This window comes from Lissotriton helveticus, chromosome 9, assembly GCF_964261635.1.
Source record: "Lissotriton helveticus chromosome 9, aLisHel1.1, whole genome shotgun sequence".
In the NCBI taxonomy this organism is placed as follows: domain Eukaryota; kingdom Metazoa; phylum Chordata; class Amphibia; order Caudata; family Salamandridae; genus Lissotriton; species Lissotriton helveticus.
This window is the reverse complement of record NC_136070.1, coordinates 1,020,478,164-1,020,495,940: the sequence shown is the minus strand read 5'-3', so window position 1 is coordinate 1,020,495,940 and position 17,777 is coordinate 1,020,478,164.

Genomic DNA, 17,777 nt, shown 5'->3' with positions numbered 1-17,777 from the left:
GCCATTGGGTAATGTGTTTATTCTGCTGTTTTCATTGGCTGCGTAGGTGGAAGAAGGTGTGTCCTTGCAGTGGCCTGTCTTCCTCATTAGCTGATGTAATCTCCTGCAGTGCAGAACACACTTCCAAACTAAAAGAGGTGTCTGTGGGTTTTTCTTAATTAACCAAATATTTCTTTTGAGTATCCTGTTTTATTGCACACTGGAGGCATTCAATTTACTACAGATGTCGCACATATGGGGTGTCATGTTTAAATCATTTATTGTATGTTTTCAAATCTTGTAAATATTGTTTTCTCCTAAGCATAGGGTGCAAAAAAAGAATATTCTCGACATATTTCACAGCACAAACTGTAGTAACAAGTAAGCATAGGAAAACATGTTAACTCTGCAGAAAAGCAAAACTTAGTCAAATTGTCTAGATCACAGAGACCAATGTATGTGTTTAGTTTAATTGTCATCTCATCAAGTGTGCGTTGCTCTTAAGGGAATTGTAAACACAGACTGATGTTGACACATCACAGCACACAACATAGACAGCTAGCTTTTGAGATGGTTGAAGATACTGTGAGGAGATTAGAGCTGGGAAACCTTTCTTAAGGTAGATATGCGTTTTACAAATTACAAAATATATGTCAAAATAAATGAAAATGTTGAAATGTTGAGAGACTTGTACAGTGAAAGAATACCAAAGCATGCGTGCAGCACATGCTCTACTTTGTTGCACAGTACCAAAAAGTATGTAGGTACTTTGAAAATGGCAAAATGAAAATAAGTCTAATTGTCAAGATCATAAATACCAAAGGTTAGTTTTCTGTGGAAAAGTAAACCTGGTAAAATGAATAATTGCAGGTTAATATGTAAGTAGCATTGCTACACCAATTAATGTGTACTGAGTGCTGCATTTAGTCCTCCAGTTTCATCTAGGAATCCACTAGATCTTGGGTTTTGAAATCATTAATTGTTTCATTTGAAGCAAAAGCTAATAACAATTGCATGTGAAAATAAAGCCAAGGACGAAGTCGCAGCCGGCATGGCTCACGAGTGGGAGGGGGGCAGGCGAGGGGGGTTGCAATTGCAGAGGGAAGGGAGTAAAAAATTCACCACCCTTGCCGCTGCTGGGTCCTGTGTCTTCTCTGTTCCTATTCTCCTGCTTCTGACACAGGAATACGAAGCAGGCAGCTAGGCTCCCTTCCCTAAGCCAATCAGAACGCTGTAATGCAACGTTGTGATTTGCCTGGGTGCCCTAACACGACGCTCAGCCCAGGGCTGGAGGGGTGGGCATGTTCTCCATGGAGTTTGTAATGCAGCCTGCATGGAGAAGGGGAAAGTGCGCATAACTGTTTTGATCAGCCCTCTCGGGCTGCCCACACAGTCATTGCACACTCAGGAGTGGGCAAACTACTCCTCCACTGCCTTGCTCTCAAAGCAGCCGCCTGCAAAGCAGCACAAAACACATATAATGATAAAAGCTGAAAGTTATGATCATTTTATGATTTATGATCATCTTCTGACACTGCTTGAAAGGAGTGGGGCAATGCTCCTCCGTCATAGCGGAGGAGCCACCACTGCAAGGACGGAATACATGGTGGTTCGCATACATGGGCCTATCTGGCAACTAGTAGTGTGTCTTATGTAAGTACTAACAAACAAAGGTACTGATTTGGAGTGCAAAATTAATGTGATTTTAGCAAAAAGTGTACTGCATTTTTGTCTACAGTTGATCATTCTAAAAAGGGCAAAAACTGTATGAGCATGTGCACTGAAGTATTTTATCACCCGGTAGAAGCAACGTCACCCAGGAGAGGCTGTAGATTGAATGGGTGTTGACAATTAATTTTTTTTCTCCACCTAAAATGTAGTTTCATCCATAAAGCGGCAAAAGTTTAAGGTCCAGATGTACATAGACTTCGATTTGTGATTTCCTGATAACAATTTTTTGCGATCTGCTATTAGGAAATCGCAAACAGCTATATACAACAGTGTGTTTTACACTGGTTGTGATTCCCAATGGGTCGCAAGGAACATGCCTCATTAGTATTCATGAGGCAGATCACAATTTGCAACACATTGGGAATGGCTGGCCTGCTGGGGTCAGCAGACCACCATGCCTGTGACTGCTTTTTTAATTAAGCAGTTTTTTTATTTTGAAATGCAGCCCGTTTTCCTTAAAGGAAAACCGGATGCATTTAAAAAAAAAAAAAAAGTTTCCTTTTAATTTTTTAAGAGTAGGGGAACACTGCCTGCTCTTAAAAAATTTTGGCGTCCACATTCACAAAGGGGAAGGGGTCGCTCGGGGAAGGGACCCCTTCCTATTTGCAAATGGGATACCACCAAACTTAAAATTGGTGATAACTGCCAATGTTTTGCAACTGCATTCCCGGTTGCAAAACATTCCTACATACCAGTGTGACTCACTATTAGGAAGGGGCGCCCTTGGCACACCCATTCCTAATAGTGACTCGCAAACCCAATTTACGATTCAGTAATAGCTCACCAAATTGCAAATAGGGCTTTGTACATGTAAAAATACTTTTTTCAAGGCGTAAACTGCCCGACTCCCAGATTGGGACCATTGGGAAGCTATAAAACGCTTCATACATTTGGCCCTAAGTGACATGAACCCCACATCCATCAAGTTTGCCATTTATGTAGGTCTCCATCTCCCTCTCTTGTCGATCTATATGGGCCTGCGTTTGTGCACATGACTTTATGCATGGCGTGTGTTTAACTATAAATTTGCAGTTAACCTCTTGCATGCCCGCTGGGCGTGTGCTCAGGGCGGCCGGGGGCCGTCCGAACACCGCTGATTCCCCAGGGTGGCACGAATTCCGGGCCTGCGCTGGAGAATTAATTTGTGGGCGGAGTTCGGATGGCCCCCGGCCGTCCTGCGCACACGCCCAGCGTGACTTAGGACGGTCGTGGGCTGTCCTGAGCATGCAAGGGGTTATACCCCTAATTCCATTGCGGCACTGCAGCGAAATTATCGCCGCAGGGAAGGGGTTAAGAATTTTGTATGTGATTGTGTGAACCTGTGTGTTGGTCTATGTGTATGGGCACTGGTATATCCTTTGGTCTGTATGCTGGACTGATGCATGGGGTCAGTGTGATTTGGTGCCTGCAGATATGCGTGTGTGGATGCCTTTGTCGCCTGGTCTATGTGTATATGTCTTAGGACGCGCTACTCTGTCTGCAATTGTGTATGCATGTGTGATCTTTTTAAATGCGTGTCTGGATGTTGAGTGTCTGCATTCAGGATAAAAATGTCATCCCCATTTTCTTTGCAAATGCATATTCGATTTATATTTTGGCGTTGGCATTTAAAATGTAAAAGGCAAAATATCAGCATGTCAAGAGAAAACATACAGGACTGGATTATTTGCACCTGACAAAGCGAACTTCAGATCGCTGCATCTTCCATCTCGAAATATGTATTTTCCTTGAAGACTTGGCACATTCATCGATGTATCTAACCACAAAAAACCTCCTAACTGGCTTACAGGGATGCATAACAGAGCAAACTGACAAACAACAATCTTCCAAAGCAATTGTGAGGAGCCACGAGGAAATAGCATTTGGACCTGAGAATAATCGGAAAGTCAAGCACTCGGCCTGCACCTAGACAGGTGCAAGGTTATTTTTAATCTATTTATCATCTGATGCTTGCGAGTGAAGAGGGAGCACACACAGCCTACCACAAGAGTAGCTACATTGACAGCCCTCTCTTTAGACTTAAGTACAGAAATGTTAAATTGTCTGCCCAAGATCACATAGCAAATCAAAGCACAACAGCAGATCATTAATTTAGGTTTCTGGCTTTCAACCCATGGGGGCTTATTTATGAGCCCTTGCAACACTTTTGCGCCCCCGGTGCGTCCCTTTTTGTGACGCACCGGGGGCGTAAAAGATGAGCCTTGTTGCGCCATATTTCCATAGTGACGCATCTAGGTAGATGCGTCACTTTGTAAACCCTTGCACCACATAATACCTGCGCCAGGTATAGTGTATGCAGGTGGGGCGTTCTGATGCAAGAAAGGGTTGTAGAAGTGACGCAGTAAAATCTATGAGATTTCACTGCACCACTTCCAGGACGCAAATGCGTCAATATCTTATATGTAAATTGATACTTGTATAGTGCACTACTCACCCGCAAGGGTCTCAAGGCGCTTGTACGAATACCGCTGTGGAACCCATCCTGGCTTTCCCTGTGAGGTGTCTACTCCTGGGCACCCCCAAGGTGGAGGCCAGGCATCCTTAGCGTTGTGGGGGCCGTTGTGGAGATTAAGCAAGCTATTGCCCAGAGTTGCAGAGTGGGACTCCATGATTGGAATAGGCACCGAGGCGAGAATTATCAGGTCCGTGGAATTTTTGAGCTCAAGACCCGCCAAGGCGGGGAATTGAACCCTGGTCCCGGGCTAGACCTCTGCATCAGGGTCTGCCGCTCTAACCATTGAGCCACACTTCTCCATTAAACCTTCCTCATGGCAGGCATAGGACTGACGCAGGCACATTTCACATGGGACTTGCCCATGTGTAATGACCCATTGCTGGAGTTGCGTTACCTTTGTGACACACTCCAGCAATGCGTAATTTTTGCGCCTACAGATACGTCAGAAATACTGACGTATCTGTAACGCCTTGCAACATGATGCGTCATACTATAAATATGACGCATCATTGGTGTCGCAAGGAGGGTGCAGTGAAAAGTGACGCATCTCTGTTTTCTTGCAGCGATGCATCACTTTTCATAAATGAGGCCCTTGGTTTTCACAGATAGAGAAGATCTCCTGCGCTACAAGTACCAAAGTGTGCACTGTATAGATCACAAAGGCCATATACGGAGACTCGATTTAGATTACAGTCAGGGACTGGATGCGATGCACCACAACTCACACTTCCTAGATCGAATGTGGCATTAATCAATATGGCTCAGTGACTGAATGGATCCAATTCGTGGATCTGTGTTTGACCTCGCCGGCACATGTTGAATCCTGGTGGGCCTACTCTGCCTTTTATCCTCTCGAGGTCAGTAAAACTGAGTTGGCTAGCATTATGCATCTGTTACTCAGCACCAGAATACAGATGACAGAGCATGCCCTTTAGAAATATGCATTGTATGTTATATATAATGTAATGGGTAAATACATAGATACTTGGCCTCGCGTATGTGCACTCCACTACTACAGCAGTTACCCTCCAGTGTCCACAGTACCACATAATAGTTGGGGGCGAGGTACTGCCATTACTAAGCACAGTTAGATGTGTCTTCTTAATGATTTATTCTTTTCATTCGGCATCCTCTTCCTCATACACAGCTGACACGTGTTTCGCAGTGCATACCAAGCACTTGTTTCGAAGCTTAATGTTATTCTTCAAGTATATTTCTACATTATCCTTCCTACCAAGGCATTGTCTATCTTCTGTGTGGGGGTGATTTCATTTTAATTTTTTAGAATTGATCTAATGGCAAAGTCAGGTTCCCTTGGTCATCTTAGTCTCAAATATAGTAAGCAGCAATGATCAATCGTGCGAGGCACACTTATTTTTAGTCAGTATCCACAATAAAATATCAGCTTACATAATAGCAGGAAATGTATTTCCCTAGTGTGTCTGTCTTCTTTCCATTTTGTTTTAAAGAAACAGAACTCTGTACAAAAAGGGGGGATCGGCTATAAGATTGGTGGCTGTAAGAAGATGGGGCTTAGATTAGGGTGACCAGATGGCTCCATCTCACCGGGACACCACTTTTCCATTTCTGAGCTTTGATTGTGCAAATCATTTTTTATCAGATGTGTCAGTTGAATTTGCTCAATTTAAATGAACCAAGACTACAAGTCCCAGAATGCACTGATATGTAAAAGCAAAGTCATGTAAAAGACAGATGGTGTCCAGAAGACATGGAGATGTCTGGTCACCCTAGCTTAGGTAGGTAGAAGGGGATTCAGTATTGTTTGGAGATGGAGATAGTGGTCAGTGAGACTATGATTTGGATTCACCGAGCTGATGTGGGAAGAGAAGTGCCTCCATTTGCTCGAGAAGGAGAGAAAGAATAGTGCTTGTAGTAACCGAAGAAGGATCTTGTTCGAAAAGTCTACATGGAATAGAGGGTTTGGTGTCAGGTTGTCTCCATCTTTTGGTGCTCTGCACGTGCACAGTTACATACAGGGTCCACCGTCTGGAGAAAAAGATCACCCTGCTTCCTTATACGATGATCTACCTGGCCTGTGTGTCTTTGTGTTTCCTGGCCGTAGCGTTTGCCATATAATTATGAATGTGCCGCATTTGTCACCTAATTTACCATCTGCTTCATAATGTGCAGATTTTTATCTAAAACAATGTTCATAGTGATCACAGGTTTCTAAAACCTCAGGGACGTGTGTGGCCACACAGTAAAACGCCCTTTACAAATGTTGCTCATTTCTGTAGTAGGGTGTTAAACTGGTACCAATGAGGTGAAGCATTTGCCAAGCCAGCGTCAGTGTTAACGTGTACAAATGACTAAATAACAATACTATTAAAAAATGTGCCGCATTACGTCGCATAACTAGCTTTTTCTTGCAGCATAATTTCATCGCCCGTGCCACATAATTTGGTTCTCACCTACCGCATAATTCCAATGGCCCTGGCTCCCGGTTTAATTTTCAGCCTCTCTTTTCGACTGTGGGTGTTCTGAGGATACGCGAACTTTAGACGAACCGACAGCTGGAAACATTTCTGTATAATAAAAGCGAGGTAAAGGTGTGCTAGAAGGCAGCACTCGCTCCCGGCCGCACAATGGAGTTTGGGCGAGAAGTGCTTGTCCTATTTATACATTTAAGCCTGCCTTGCTCGGTGCCATTCTTTATTTGTTGTTTGCTTTTTGCCTGTCGCCGGCCTGGAGGCTGATTTGTAATCTGGACCGCGTCTGCACAGGTGTTAAAAAAATACAGATGCTAGGAGGCAACGAGATGGAATTGTTAACGGGAAAGAAAGAGCGGCTAATTGGGCTGCTACGGCAACACCTGCACTTTCAACTAAGGACAGCAGGGGGTGCTGTTAACACAGGAAGATGGATGGTGCGAAGGGACTCGGTTCATGCCGCACACGTGTCTCACATGCCCATCCTGCACTGCGTGTCTGTGCGCGAGGAGGACTGAAAGGGCTGGCATTCTGGGAAAGAGGTAAACAGAAGTGCACAGCTTGATGGCAGTTTCCCTGCTCAAAACTGGCACCAGGAAACATAACGTGGCGTTTAGTGGACAGGCTTATCCCTCAAAATCCAGAGATGCATAAATATGCAAACACCATAATATATTTTGTCATCGACCAGTCAAAATCATAACGCATTAAACAAATCCAACGTAATTTCAACAGCACACGGTGCTAAGGAGCTCTTCGGCTGCACAATTTATGTAGGCTGCCCTGACGGACTGAATCGCTAGAGCGATGAAAACATGGCCGCCTAGGTGTAAGATTGTGAGATAAACTGAAGATGAGCAGAGAGGTATTGGAACATAAAGAAAGGAAAAATGTTCTACGATTCACACCACGCAGCGCAAATACCAGGCGCCTTGCACCAACCCAGCAGACACGTTGAGCTACTTCAGACAGATTTACTGTGCGTAGTGCTGTGATGACGTCACCGACCAAGCAAACAACAGTAATTCCAGGCTGCATAATGTAAAACGCCAAATACCATAGCACAACTGCGACAGCACTGTGTGTGGTATCTTGCAGAGGTGGGCAGGCCGGAGAATTCAAGGGAAGAGTTGAGCCCGAGGCAAGCCTGGGGCCAGGTTTGGCTCCACGAGCCCCGCAAATAAAATGTCATGTGATTTCTGATTTTTTTAAAGTCACAGAAACCAAGCAAGTCGTGGTCAACAGATGTGCTTAGAAGCCGAATAGGCAGCTACCTAACATAATATAGAGAGCTTAACATAATGAGCAGATACAAAACATAACAGGCATCATGAGACAGCGGCTACATAACTTTGACAGTTGCAATGTAATGCAACACACAGCAGCAGTGTAGTACATCCTACAAAGCAGCTAAATCTTACATAAAATAGCATATCATAATATAGAAAGTAACTACATACTAGCAGCTGTATATTACATTGCTAAACAGCATCTGCATACCAGATACAACAACATACCAACACATATATGGCAACGGAATTTAACCTAGAGAGCCGCTACATTTCATAAAATAAACAGCAGCTATATATTACGGGCCTTATGTACAATATTTTGACACACAGCAGTGCAGCAAGCCTGCAGCGAATCAAAATAAAAGGGTAGGAATGCGCCGTATCTACAAGATACATCGCCTTCCTGTCCTTCTGCCCGGTGTCGGTGCACAAACAGCAGTCATGCGCCAGCACAGACACCCTTGCGTCATTTTGCAATGGTGCCTGTGCTGAAGGGATGATTGTTTATGAGCAGGATGGGATCCTGCACAAAAACAATCATTAAAGGCATTCTCCCATTTCTATGCATGCTGCATTCTGCAGCATGCATAGAAAGAAGAAAAAACTAGGAAAAATTAAAGTATTTCTCCTCATGCTTCCTTATGTCTCCCCTGGGGAGGAGTAATTCTGAGCATTCCCAGGATTACAAAATGTTGTAAATCTGTGAATGCATGCAGTTGCATGGATGTTGCATGGGAACACCCACAGCAACACCCATGGAATGCCCCGTTCTCGCAGAGTTATGCATGAAGGGAAATATATTTACAAGGCTATGAAAAGTCATGCAGTGTGACGTTACGCGCCCTGGCAAATATGGGAAAGCCCATTGCGCTGCCAGTGCGTCAATAAAAGTGATGCACCAGGGGTACAATAGGCTTATGCATAAGTCCCTCTATACATATCTTCTACTGGGAGTCCTGGAGGGGTGTACAATTCCAGTGGAGATAAGATTTTGGTGATGATTGAGGTGGCACTGGCCAAGAGAGATATTGCTAAATAGTGGAGGCTGCCCTATCCTCCTTCGATAGCCCTCTCCTCCTTCTTTAGCTCCTTGGAAGCAGGCAATGGATTGGTGCACAACATAAGAGAAGGCTGTATACATGTCTAGGGGGTGCCGTACAGAGCATGTGACGTTATAGGGAAAGTGGATGGAGTATTGTGGATTTATTTGAAATGTATATTTGGGTGGGATGTTGTGGTGTAGAACAGATGGTATCGTTTTATTGTATTTCTGAGGCTGTGAAATTGTTGTGGGTTGTTGGCTGCTTCAAGAATCAATTAGATGCAGTCTATAAAAAACATGAAATATAACAGCCAGCAATTACATTACAGAAAATAGACAGCAGCTAAGAGGACAACGATTTCTACTAAACATGCTGGTCTGTAATGATGTAGTGCTCTCTAGGGATGGAGGCATCAATTGTGCAGCAGGTGCAGTGGCACCAGTCAACATTTTATTTTTAAGATGCCATCCTCACTCCAATTACTGATGTTTGTACTGCTCAGCTAGGTAAAATAGTAGCCCATTTCCCTTGCTTGCTTTGGGGCCAATGGCACTCGCACTGTAGGAAAGTGTAATATTATGTGGTATGGCTAATTAGCCATACATGCAATATTATAACAATACCCCAAAGATGGTCCTTAAATTCTCGATAATAAATCCTTGGTTCAGACCTGGTAGTACGGCAAAGAGCAGTCATGCTTTACTAGAGGAATACATGTTAAGCATTTTGCAGTGCCATAATTGTTCATAAGTAATTGGCACAACTCAATAGAAATCTAACACCAATTCATAAAAATAGAGTGAACACAATAGCATACATATAACCGGAGTTATGAATGTTCCAAGCAATTTAAAATCAAGCAGTAAAATACAGCAAGACTTTATCATTGCGGTCGATGGCAACAACTACTGGTGATAATCGGTCACTTAAGGATTGAGTTTCCTTGTACCCTTTCAAGGTAAAGGTGGTGCGGGTCCCAGGATCAGGCCACAATAGTCAGTTCAATTTTACCTGGCCCATGGAATGCGGGTGTAGAGTTGTCCTGGCTGTCCCTGATGCTGAACGTAACCCGCTGTAAAGCCGTGTTTACCACTCACATGGTGCTGTTGAAAAGACGATGGAAAAACACAAGAGTGGGATCATTGCTGACATCGGTCACAGGTGTTGTGGATTGCCCTTTTAATACAGCACTGAGTAAAGGGGTCCGTTATCAGACTGGCGACAAACAAGCCTTAGCGAAAAAAGAAGTGGAAAGTAACTTAGATGTTTGGAGGTCCAGGGGAGTTCGATAGCAGCTTAAAAATTCAGTTTTCACTTTCTAAATCCGACTTGTCTGCTCCATCTGCTTTAAAAGAAGGCCTTCAAGAAATATTTAGTTGGATGTCAGCTAACCAACTTAAATTAAATGGGGAGAAAACAGAGGTTCTCCTCTTAGGGAACAGTAAAGATCTCTGGAGTGATCCCCACTGGCCATCGTCATTAGGTAAACTTCCACCTCCAGCCTCTCAGGTTAGAAACCTTGGGGTCATCATAGATGACAGTCTATCTATGACTCAGCAAGCAAACAAAGTGGCAGGTATATGTTTTACCATTCTTAAATGGTTACGTAAAATTGTCTGGATGTTGCCTTCTACCACCCAGAAGACCGTAGTCAATGCCTTAGTGACATCTCGGCTTGATTACGGTAACATCTTGTTCCTGGGCTCAAACAAGGCAGTAATAAAACGTCTGCAACTGGTGCAGAACGCTGCGGCCAGACTGCTCTGCAGAATCCCTAGATCCGCTAGGATCACCAAACATCTTAGGGACCTGCATTGGCTCAGGGTTGAGAACCGAATTCGTTTCAAAACCCTGAATTACCTATTTAAAATCAAAGCTGGCACTGCTCCCAAATACCTACAGGACCTTGCTAAGCCCTACCTCCCAAATCGCAGCCTTCGTTCAGGCACAGCTGCGAACTTTGTGGTACCGAGGTTCAAACGGGCCAGAATAGGTGGGAGATCCTTTTCCTACCTGGGCCCAACGCTATGGAACTCACTGCCCATTCATATACGCAAGGAGGAAAGCTATATGAATTTTAGAAAAAATGTAAAAACTTGGCTGTTCGACAAATAAATGCTTTGACTGCTCTCTCTCCAGTTGTACTTTTGTGTCTTGCTGGTCCGGCGCCGGGAAACCCTTTGTGGGTAGCTGTGCGCCTTACAAGTGTTATAAAATAAATAAAATAAAAAACTTAGGGGAAGGCCGGACTACAACTCGCACAATGCACAACACTACCAGAATTTGGGCTGGTCCCTCGGAGGGCCCAATGGCCTGGGGTTCATTGGTTTCTGAGCGTCATTTTACCTGCAGTTTGCAGGGGAGTAGTCCCACTAGTCCAAGGGAGCCTGAGGCTGTTTTTAGTTTCTACAGGGGTCCCTCTTCCAGGGAGTGCCGAGTTTTAGCCAAGGACGAGGCTCTTTCATACATGTTGGACCTGGCCCTTTTTGGCAGGTTCACCACAAAACTTTTTGCTTTTTCCTAGCCTGTTGCTGGAACCTGGTGTTGGTGATTTTAGGCCTTTGCGCACTTTTTCACCCTGGTACAGTGTAAAGTGCGTGAGCTCTCTGTGTATGTGTGCTGAGTGACCTGCCCTCCCATAGGAATGAAAGGGGAATATGTATGCCCATGGTAGTTCCTGATGTGTGGGGAGTGCAGGGTCGAGTTTGGTATGTACGAACTCGTGAGATTGAATGCTGCGTAATGGTATATGCGGCATGATTGTGTTTAGTGTAGAAGTGCCACTTTTAGAAGTTAGCATATTTGTGTAATTTGTGTCTGGCGTGTGATTGGCTGAGGCTGGCTGGTGAGCCTGGCTCCAAGAGTCTGGGAGGGTCTGCCCCGGTGGTGAATGGAGTGTTTAGCATGCTGATGTGAGGGAAGGAGTGAGCCTGGGCCTGCTTGTGGATTGACTGTCTGGTCTGAGGGTCCTGAGTGAGGCTGGGTTTTCCCCACACAATGCCGGCTCCACCTCCTGGGGTGCGTCTGGTGTCCCTAGCCTGGTCAGTGAAAGGAATTCCCTATAACCAGTTCTAGCTGGTTCTCACACTGCCTGCACCCTTTAGACAAAGGATTTTGGGTATAAAAAGGGTGCTGTGACACTCTAAAAATGTTCTTGTTTCTAACTTGAATCCTGCCAGGGGCGCGCTGCTGCTTGGGCCCAGGGGAATCCCTGGGCCCTGCCCAGCCCCTGGATACCTGATGGACTTGTCCTGGACCACTGATGGATTTGGTCTGGACCCCTGAAGGACTTTTTGCTGGACTTTGCTGCCCAGGACTTTTGGGGACCCCTTTGCCTGGCTCTCCTGTCCCCTTCACTCATGGCGGCCGCTTATAGCGCTCGGAGAGTGCTTTATTTGGACCCATAGCGAGCGTGTCGCCATAACGCATTTTGCGTGAGGTTTGGCAGGTGCCTACCCTGCGACTTTGCCCATTTATTTTATTATTTTGCGAGTGCCCACCTCGCTTCTCTATTTTATTTTAATCTCGAGGGTGCCCACCCCTCATTCTGCCCCCTTCGTTTCACCGCCGCGGCCCGAGCTGTTTGTGTTCATGGCCGCCGAAGAGAAGCTTCCCCGAGGCGCCGCGGTGTGATTGGCGGGCCGCGGGAGGCTCGCCCTGGAAGGCCGCGCCGTGATTGGAGAGCCGCGGGAGGCTTGCCCTGGAAGGCCGCGCTGTGATTGGCCCGCGGTCGGGAGACGGGAGAAGAAGCATGGCGGCTGGTCGTCGGGGCTCCCATGTGCTGGAGGGAGCCCCGGGAAGGGAGGCAGCCGGGAACCTCGCCGGCTGCAGAGCCTGCGGCGTGAGCGGTGCTGCGGGGCTCCCATGCGTAGAGGAGAGCCCCGCGGTGGCACCAGAGAAGAGCGGCTGAGAGTGCAGGCGGGGCTCCGGTGGAAGAGGAGAGCCCCGCGCTGCTTGAGAGAGTCCCGGCAGACCAAAGAGGCAGCCAGCGTCCCCCACGGGCAGTCCGGTGAGTGGAGCTGCCAGGTAGAGAGGGGGGCGCGAGAGCGAGGCACAGCATAGGAGTCCCTGGCTATAGCGGGACTCCCACGCGCAGAGGGGACACTTGTTTGTTTTAGTTAGGGGCCTAGTTCCACGTGGTGCATTTAGGGCGGCCCCGGTTGACAGTGGGTCGCCCCAACGTTGTCTAGAACCCCCGAGGCTCCCTGGGGGCACGTTTGTTTAGAGCCTGTCGAGGCTCCCACGACCACGGGGCATTGCAATTTAAAGAGCCTGTGTGGCTACCCCCCTGGCCCCATTTCTGAGCGCTAGTGCTTGAGGGGCAGATCTATTTAAGGAGCCAGTGTGCTCCCTGGGGGCAATGTTATTTGAAGAGCCTGTGGGCTCCAACGATGGGCATGTTGGCGTCAGAGCCTGTGTGGCTCCAGCAGTGGGTGCAATTTGCTTGATGGGCCACTGAGGGCCCTGTCGCAGTTTTGTCTCCAGCTGCCCAGCAATTAGTGGGCAGCTGCACCGTTTAGGTGCAATTGGAGAGAGAGTCCCTGTGTGGGACAGAGATGGCACAGTGGTGCCAGGCCTTCTACAGCTGCGCAGCACTTAGTGCCAGCTGCAACGTTTAGGCCTTGTGACTGTTCCCAGGTGCCCAGCAAGTAGTGGGCACCTGCAACGTTTAGGTTTTGCGCCAGTGGTGCACCCCTGACTGGCGCTGCATTGGCAGTGCGCCCTGACATTCTGGACACAGGGCTCTTTAGTCCCTTTATTAGATGGGGGCTGGTATGTGATTTTATTTAGGCGCAATGTGATTATCTATGTGAAGGTAATTGCCTAATGTGAGTTTTGTGCAATGTGATGTGGTGCTAGGAAATGTAATGCATTTAATATGATTACGCACCTTGATCTTACACCTCTGAATGTTTTTAGGCATCATGTGTTTTTGCGCTATGGAGTTATGTTCTGGCACCGCTGAATGTTTTTATGCATCATGTGTCTTCCTTGATTTTACACCTCTGAATGTGTTGGTTGATGCATCATGTGTTTTTCCTTCCCTACACCTCTGAATGTTTGATGCATTATGTGTAATGTGTTCTTGCTGATACCCCTAAATGTATTTTATTCTTAGGTGGTTGTTCTTTCCAGTACAGGTGGTCCTAGTGAGGCCTGGTCCCCGGCGTGACATTCTCCTAAGGTGGTTAGGGTTGCGTAGGTGGTACTTACCTGTTACCAGTAGTTACTGGTTGTGATTTATAACTGTTATTTTGTGCTATACTTATTCTAAGTACTAGAAGTGCTATTTCTACTAAGTGCTGAATCTGACAGTGGCCCATGTGGCCCTGTCCTGTACATAATCCCTTGTGAATATTGTCCGTGCCAGTTGGCACAATGTACATGTGTGACTTCTATCTGATGTGTTTTTACAATACAGAAGTTATTTTTATATAACCTTGTTTGGAGTTCCTTTTGTGGTGTGCCTAGGATGTTGTTGCTGTTGTGTGCTGGCGCAAATGCTTTACACATTGCCTCCGAGTTTAGCCTTACTGCTCGTGCCGAGCTACCAAGGGGGTGAGCAGGGGTTATCTTGGCGTGTGACTCCCTTGCCCTGACTAGAATGGTGGTTTCTGCCTGGCTTTGGCGTCAGCCTTAGCATACCAGAAATAGCCAGTTCTAACAATACAGTTCCAAGAAGTGTTGCCACAGGGTCAGGTTATCCTTCCTTTTGTTTGTAGACAGTCTTGTTGTCGATGACACAGTCTCCTCTGTGTCCTTCCTTGATGCAAGTTGTTCTGATCTGAAGTTCTGGTGTCAGAGGGGTCCTTTAAATACTAGATTTAGGGAAGTTAGTGGTGTGGAAGACAGTAGCCAATGGGCAGCTAGTCCCTGCAGCTAATCCGCCCCTGAGGCGACCACATCCGGGGTGTAGGTCACATTTTCTACCCAGAACCCTCTATTCTGCCACTCCTAAAGATGGCAAAAATAAAATTGTGGTGTAAAGACCAGGCTGCTCACCCTGGAAGTGTGGCTAGCTTTCTGGGTTGTACAAAGCAAAACTAAAGGAAATGATGGACGGAGCGTTGACAATACAAGCACTCACCCCCAGTCAACTGATCTGGGTTTAATCCATCACCATTCTTTAACCCACTCTGCCACCCCAGTTCAGACATGGCCATATGCAAATCAGTCTGACCCTGTGCCTCATGGGAACAGTCCAGCCCGACTGCCAAGCCATGCCTTCCCTGGACGGGAAACAAACTTCCCAGGACCGTTTTCTGGCATTGCAGCTGTCTTCAACCGAGCTTGCTTGAATCCAGTGGCAAAGTGAGCAAGGGACTCACGTCTGAGCATACCCTGCCAACTCATGGCGAACAAAGCAAAACCAAAGGAAATGATGGACGGAGCGGTGACAATACAAGCACTCACCCCCATTCAACTGATCTGGGTTTAATCCATCACCATTCTTTAGCCCACTCTGCCACCCCAGTTCAGACAGGGCCATATGCAAATCAGTTTGACCCTGTGCCTCATGGGAACAGTCCAGCCCGACTGCCAAGCAATGCCTTCCCTGGACCGGAAACAAGCTTCCCAGGACCGGTTTCTGGCATTGCAGCCGTCTTCAACCGGGCTTGCTTGAATCCAGTGGCAAAGTGAGCAAGGGACTCACGTCTGAGCATACCCTGCCAACTTATGGCGAACAAAGCAAAACCAAAGGAAATGATGGACGGAGCGTTGACAATACAAGCACTCACCCCCAGTCAACTGATCTGGGTTTAATCCATCACCATTCTTTAGCCCACTCTGCCACCCCAGTTCAGACATGGCCATATGCAAATCAGTCTGACCCTGTGCCTCATGGGAACAGTCCAGCCCGACTGCCAAGCCATGCCTTCCCTGGACCGGAAACAAGCTTCCCAGGACCGGTTTCTGGCATTGCAGCCGTCTTCAACCGGGCTTGCTTGAATCCAGTGGCAAAGTGAGCAAGGGACTCAGATTAAACCCAGATCTGTGACTGGGGGTGAATGTTTTGCCATTGTGCAAATATTCCGTCCATCATCTTGTGTGTTTTGCTGTTCACCCTAAGTGGGAAGGGTATGCCCAGACGTGGGTCTCTTGCTCACTAAGCCACTGGAGTCAAGCTGTCCTGGCTGAAGACGGCTGATAGCCAGAAACCGGTCCTAGGATGCTTGATTCCGGTCCAGGGAAGACAAGGCTTGGCAGTTCGGGCTGGACTGTTCCCATGAGGCACAGGGTCAAGACTGATTGGCATATAGCCATGTCTGAACTGGGGTGGCTTGGAGAGCAAAATAACGATGGATTAAACCCAGATCTGTGACTGGGGGTGAATGTTTTGCCATTGTGCAAACATAGTCCATCATCTTGTGTGTTTTGCTGTTCACCCTAAGTAGGAAGTGTATGCCCAGATATGGGTCCCTTGCTCACTAAGCCACTGGAGTCAAGCTATCCTGGCTGAAGACGGCTGATAGCCAGAAACCGGTCCTAGGATGCTTGATTCGGGTCCAGGGAAGACAAGGCTTGGCAGTTCGGGCTGGACTGTTCCCATGAGGCAAGGGTCAAGACTGATTGGCATATGGCCATGTCTGAACTGGGGTGGCTTGGTGAGCAAAATAACGATGGATTAAACCCAGATCTGTGACTGGGGGTGAATGTTTTGCCATTGTGCAAACATTCCGTCCATCATCTTGTGTGTTTAGCCTTCTGGGTTGTGCACACCTCCCTGACCTCCCTGCATAGCTAATTTCCTGCCTGCCTGGGTAGAATTATGCCTGGCCAGCGGTAGGGCAGTTACTGGGAGTCAGCCCTGATGCATATCCGAGGCGGTGTAGCTTTGAAGCTCTCTGCCTTGACGTGCCACTTTACCATCCTGCTTAGCTGGACGGAGGTGTGACCTCTGTCCTTCCCCAGTTTTTGTTTCTGACTCCTGGGAGTTATCACACTGGCAGGCAGTATGTCATAATCCAGTCTTGGGGGCAGCAGGCGCGGGAAAGGGCTGGCTGATCGGCCAAAGCACAGTGAAGGTGGAGAAACCATTCAGTCAACCTCTAAGGTGCCACCGGGGTGCATGCCGAGGTCCTCATCCTTGGGCCCAATCACTCAGCGTGGGATGACTCCTGGTGGCCAGCATCACTGGGAACCCCCCAGCACCAACCAACCACGCACGCAACCTAGGGGTCATCCTCGACTCCAAGCTCAGCATGACCAACCAAGTCAACGCAGTCTCTTCCTCCTGCTTCCACACCCTCCGCATGCTCCGCAAGATCTACAGATGGATCCCGATGGACACTCGGAAAACCGTCACCCACGCCCTCGTCAGCAGCCGAATCGACTACGGAAATGCCCGCTACGCCGGAGCCCCGTCCAAACTCATCAACAGACTCCAAAGAATCCAGAACGCCTCCACAAGCCTGATCCTCAACGTCCCACTCCGGGACCACATCACCCTGCACCTGAGAGAACTGCACTGGCTCCCTGTCATCAAAAGAATCACATTCAAACTCATGATCCTCGCACACAAGCCACTCCACAACACCGGCCCAGCCTACCTCAACGACAGACTCTCCTTCTACGTACCCAACAGGAACTCCGCTCCGCCGACCTGTCCCTGGCCGCTGTCCCGCGCATCCACAAAACCACCTGCGGGGGCAGATCCTTCTCCCACCACGCCGCCAAGTCCTGGGACGCCCTCCCCCTTCGACAGACCGCAGACCTCCCAGCATTCAGAAGACTGCTTAAGACTTGGCTCTTCGACCACTAGCTGCAGCTCCCCCCCCCCAGCACCTTGAAACCCTAGCGGGTAAGCAGTGCGCTTTACAAATTC